Below are 6,041 nucleotides of genomic sequence, written 5' to 3' on the forward strand. Positions count from 1 at the left end.
AGATATTCGGTAAGGTCATCCTCACCCTATTGAACCGAGCCAAGAAGTCCCTCACTCCTTCCCCTAGGGATAGTCTAATGGCGAAGATGTCATTTATTTACCCTGGTTTCGGCTTTCTTGGCCCTTGTATGCGCCGTTACGAACTCATCCGCCATTTCCTCGAATGTTTCTATGGAGTGGGCCGACAACTGCGAATACCACGTTAACGCCCCCCTTGTGAGGGTTTCGCCAATGTTTTTTAACAAGGTGGAGGACACATGTTCTTTAGTAAGGTCGTTGCCTTTTACTGCAGTGATGTAATGGGTCATATGGTCCTTTGGATCAGTAAGGTATGTGGGCATCTTGAAAGTTTTTGGTATGGCATGAAGAGCTACCTCCTCCCTATAAGGCTATTCCACGAACCTACCGGCGTCTCTTTTTGGTATCATTTTGTGGGCTCCTATTATTTTGTCTACCCGTTCTTGATGCTCTTTCATATGTTCCTTGAGTGCCTTGTTCTCGTTCTCCATTTCCTCCATTCGTTTTAACATGGCGGCGAGAGCACTGTCACCTGCACTGTTAGTAGTTATATGGGTATTACCTGAAGCTGGGAGATTTAACTGATCATCCTGCCCACTCTTGTGTTGGGCCGCAAGGACCCTTGGGGTTTCCATGGTCGTGCACGTGATCTGTTTGTTCATCACGCTAGCCAAGGTATCCGTTAGCCAGGCTTTCGGGAGCTTTTTAATGGCAGGTGGTTCTCCTTCTTCCGCTGATGCGGAAGCCTCTTTGCTGTTTGGTTTGGTCATGCTACAGAAGGGTGTCGGTGACTTCCCTCGCTTGGGGGATGTCGTATGAGTTGTTTCTTCATCCTGAGTTTTGTACTCTTCGTCGATGGCACTCATTAGATTGAGCAGGATGTTGTCTACCGCTCTTGTTCCTTTTCCTTGGTCGACTTTTCCCTGGTTACTTACCATGGAATTCATGCAAAGAAAAAAAACAGCTTTGTCGTATATTAGGTTAATAAGTTACAAAAGTTGTAGATCTGAATGAAAACTGATAGTTTGACTAAGAAATTCTCAGAGACGGCGCCAAACTGTATGACCTAAAAATTAGATCTTGATTTTTATACAATTAGATTTATAGAAAAATAGGGTTAATCATAGTCAATATCAATATTCAATGACAAATCCAACACTTTCAGGGTACCGTATAATATTAATTAAGACGATCTTGGAGCAATAAAAACTAATAAATGTAAAAGGTAGTAATAAATGATAATAAATAGCTTTTAGATAGTCAATAAGACAAAGATCACCCGATAAGGATGAAGTCTTTAGGTATGCTCTCTCACAATGATGGATGATGACAAGCAAATGTATATTCCAATTCTTCTTGGATCGGGAGAGATGGGTAAAAGAAAAGAAGTGTAAAGTCAAGCTTTGTTTCTATTCAATAAAGCGAGAACCTTGCACAGAGAATGTTGATGATATTCTTTACAAAAGGTCCGATCCCCCTCTAGCCTACAACTCTTTCTATTTGTAAGAGCACATGTGCCACAAAACCCTAGATAACAACAAAAATGAATATCCCGTAGATAATTCTTTAGGGAATCTAAATACTAAAACTGGTCATCACTTCGTACCGAAGGCGAATGCTCGTCCTTATCTTTTGTTAAACCATCTCGACCTCGACAACGACCTATCTTCCTCACCTGACATCGATCTTTTGGGGTCAGGTTGACACGTCACAGCCTTCAAAGGCTTTATTGCCATTGACCGGGTCAAACACATAAAATGAAGTTCTTATACAGTAACAACCATCCAAACAAGCTGTAAAAGGAAGTGCCAGCTTTCACCAAATCATTACCCCGGACTCCATTTATGTCAAAATTAGCTTCCTGTAAAAGGAAGTGCCAGCTTTCACCAAATCATTACCCCGGACTCCATTTATGTCAAAATTAGCTTCCATGGTTAATTAGTTGGAATTGCACTAAAATTTCTTACACTTTTGTAGCAGTCTTCCTTACCTTTTTCTATTTCAATACTAGTTCTGAATACATTAGTCGTTGAAGCGGTTCTTTAACTGTATTTGATCGGGGGAAAATATATTTTAAAAAAAGGGTTAAAAAAATTATGAAATAAAGTAGTTCCAACAAGTAAATCAAAATAATAGAATTATCAGATTTAATAAATTGTATCAACGGAGTTTACGGTTACATGCCCATGGTTAATTACAACCAGACAAGAATAAAGAATTTCAATTTTAACCCAAAAAAAAAAAAGAATTTCAATTTTGGAATTATTGTAAGAATATCAATAGGGAAGGATGGTTTCGAAACAGTGGACGCCGTCCAATTCCAGTGCAAACCTCGGCCTCTTTTGCTGCTGTGGTCGCGAAGATGACCGCGCCGTCGCCTCTTCGCCCTTCTTCAGTCCACCGGTTGAAGAAGTTGACGGCGGAGAAGCCTCGTTCTTGCGATCGGATACAAGAGGCAAAAGCCCTTGTTCTTGTTCTTTCTTCTCAGTACTGGCCGGTGCCCAAGAGCGGTTCACCTTTTGGCCAAACATCTCAGCAGAGAGAGCATCAAAAGAACTGAATATTGACATCATCATGTTTGCTGTAATTTTTTCTTCTAATTCAGAAAAAACAAATAGCACGAGAAATTAAAGTACTTATTGCTTTGCTAAAACTTGTTTAAGAAGAAAAGAAACTGGAGAAGGAGGTCTATTTATAAGGGGGAGGAGGTTAAAATTTGGAAACCTTAAACATATGGAATCAAGTGGATTAAGGAGAAAAGTAGTTTCCCCTATTGTTTCCTAATTTATAATTCGTTGAATTGTTTCGCAAGTAACACTCTCCTCTCCTGTCAACACGTGTTACTCGATTTCTATTATTGCTAACATGATATTTATAATTTTCTTGTGGATTTAACTGGGAAGTTTGCCTAATTCCTAACTAAAATTTTCTTCTGTTTTTAGTTAACGTGACGTTATTTTATTTAATGATTTTTAAGGAAAAAAAAAATTTTAAAAAAAATTATGATCTTTAAATATGTTATGACATGTATAACTATAAAAGAATTTTATTAATAAGAAATTTAAAGTTAATTCACTTTTAGATATAAAGATATTTTATTATTATTTTTAAATAAATTGATAAGGCAATATTTATTGTTATATAAAATAGAACCGAGGGAGTAATTTTCTTTTCTATTTTGGACCAAAAGAGATTATAGTATTAACTAAAGGTTAATTTATTAGGGAAATACTATATAACTAGTAAATTTGTTCACGCTTTGCGCGGTTATAAAAGACGTCAGTGAATTTTTTTATAACAGTTCTGTAAATTTAAGTGGAATAGAAAATATATTTCATGTGTTTGCATATAAAAAAGTATTTTTAAATGTGTATGAAATTATCAAATATAATATTTTTATTACACAGTCAAACCTCTCTATAATTTGTTCCAAATTTTTTTGATTGTTATAGCAAGGTGTTATTATATAGAATATATATTATAACACATAATATGAAAATTACTTCCAAAAGAAACTTGGTTAACTTCGATAAAGTATATTTTTTCATTATTAAATTTTCTTTCAGAAGAAGAAAAAAGAATTTTGATGAAGAGAGAGAACAAATTAGCGGAATAGTAATTATCCTCTTTTTTCTTCTATCCCTCCATGCCCCACACTCTCTCTCTATATATATATGTATATACTATATAGTATATGTAACTGTCAACACGGTATTGATTCTTAAGGAATACTAATCTTCTAATACATTCAAACCTAAAAAAGAAGCATCACAGACTGCTTTGGCTTATATACTTTTGATAAATAAAGGAGACCTAGTAAATGATTTTGTATTCAAGGTACATTATTTCGTCTTAACTTTCATATATTTGTCCTAACAGGAATCCTAATATCTTTGCAATCTTTGAAAATTGAAGTGAAATTGCACCTCCTCTATATATCTTGTCCTCTTTCATTCTTGTTCTTCTAATTCTAGTATCAGGAACTATAGTTTGTGTGAACCAATATTAAAAGTATAAACTACCCAATTAAATTAATAAGATAATGACACAATTGACTCATTCTCATTGACACTAAATTTGAAACCCTAAGTTAGACAAAATTAAGGTCTATTTCTTCTCAAACATATACAAAATCAACCCAAATATTCCAAATTCACAAATTCGATTTTACTAAGACAATAAAATCACATTGTGGTTTTCTATTTTTCTTTAATGATAAAGTCACAAATTTATAAAACTGCAAAGCAACAAAAGTAATTCTCCTAACCCTAGTGGTTATCATCAGATTTAATAATAGTGAAATAAATAGATGCAAGTGCGTCATTTTATATATTTTTCTATCCACGAGCTCATGTCAGCATCCCTTATAATTCAAGTAACCACAATTAAAAACCAGAAGCTATAGTAATGGAGAAAAAAAAAAAAACTGAGTCCAACGACTTGAAAAAGAGTACATTTTTTCTGTTTTTACTAAAACAAATATTGAAAAGTGGAAGAGCAATTATTGATAATGTAAATAATACTACAACTCAACGGCATTGAGGAAAATGCAGGCATGTCCATTTGATGTTTCCTCCGTATCAGAAATCAATACCTTAATTCTACAAAAGAAGAAGAAAAGCATAAGCTATTAACAATCACAGAGATTATTATCTGAGATAATTTTTTAAAAAAAAAGTTGTGATGAAAATATTTTCCAAGTTTCTCTAGTAACTTCATGTTATTCGTCAAAAAGGTAGTACAAGAATAATATAACTCAATGACCAAAAAGGTATTGCTGAAAACACATGCAGGCATGGTAATCCATTTGATGTTTCCTCCATATCAGAACTCAATAGACAAAAGAAAGATAAACAGTTAACAATTTTCTCAGACAATTTATAAAAGAAAATTTTTATGATGCAAATATTACTTACAGATAGCCTAGATAAAAAGAAAAGAAAAGCAAATTAAAAGATTGGCTTAATGATACCAGTAATAGTCATTGCGTTTTGGTAGAAAGTATCAGGAAGACATAATTATCCTGCATAAACTCTATATGCATAACTTCTCTTGCGTTCCTGCATTGCACAATGCCAACACAAGATCCTGCTCAGCTATCCATGTTTCCAAGACGGATTATAACTTTATGAAGATGACATACAATCTGATCAATCAAATAATGAAATGAATCTGAGAAAACACAATAATGTGTCATAAATTTATACATTAAGCATTGGGGGTTATGAATAGGAAAGATACATGACAGTTATTGTAAACATAAATGTTGAACATGTAACGGTATATTAGTTTTATGAATAAACGGTGTGACTCTTCCTTACCCCACAATTATAACTCTTCAATGTTGTCACAACTCTTCAATACCTCCACATAAAAATAATAGACAAACAATTAAGGAAAGGGAAAAAGAAGCAAAGAATGAGGAAAAAGGAAAAAAAAAAAAGAAAAAGAAAAAAGATAAATAGATTTTTTGGCCAAAAAGAGGTGTCAAATCATTTTGTCTATTCCCTCTTTTATATATATATATATAGAGAGAGAGAGATGCTAAGCGTGTCTTGTTTCCTATGGTTTGAGCATATGGATTAAGCGTTGTCTTTTTCTACTATTATTATACCCCGTTTTTTAGCATGTTAGTATTTAGTAATAATAATTCTCCATCCATTATATATTTCGTGTGGATAGGCGTTTGGACCAACTCCTATTGGTGGTGGGACTTTCTTTCGTAACAAAATCAAAGGATTGCTGACCTGGTCAATGAGTTGAAAAGTTGACTATTATTAAAATTCTATATGGGGTCTCGTAGTCAACCAAACTTCAAAGGTCAAACAGCAATTAATATTGACTTCGGCATAGGAGGTTAGAATCGGATACTTCGGCCTGGCCCGTTTGTTACTCTTTCCGTCTAATATTATGCGTTATGAATGACATTTTGATTATTTTACCCTTGTTCATGTCTTAATATTTAACCTTTATTTATTAAATATTTTCTCAATTTATGTGTCATCTCTATTCATATTTTTACC

At 33.9% G+C, this 6,041-nt stretch overlaps 1 long non-coding RNA gene across 1 annotated transcript; it reads right to left on the reverse strand.

Annotated features, from left to right (window-relative positions):
- Window positions 1-2,593: 2,593 nt before the first annotated feature.
- LOC107816370 (uncharacterized) lies at window positions 2,594-5,551 on the reverse strand. Its single transcript, XR_012708710.1, has 3 exons — window positions 5,340-5,551; window positions 4,991-5,078; window positions 2,594-4,619 (listed from the first exon to the last, which is right to left on the reverse strand). It is a non-coding gene; the product is annotated as an uncharacterized LOC107816370 (long non-coding RNA).
- Between the last annotated feature and the right edge of the window lie 490 nt (window positions 5,552-6,041).

The sequence above is a fragment of the Nicotiana tabacum genome, chromosome 4 (genome assembly GCF_000715075.1).
Source record: "Nicotiana tabacum cultivar K326 chromosome 4, ASM71507v2, whole genome shotgun sequence".
Classification (NCBI taxonomy): Eukaryota; Viridiplantae; Streptophyta; class Magnoliopsida; order Solanales; family Solanaceae; genus Nicotiana; species Nicotiana tabacum.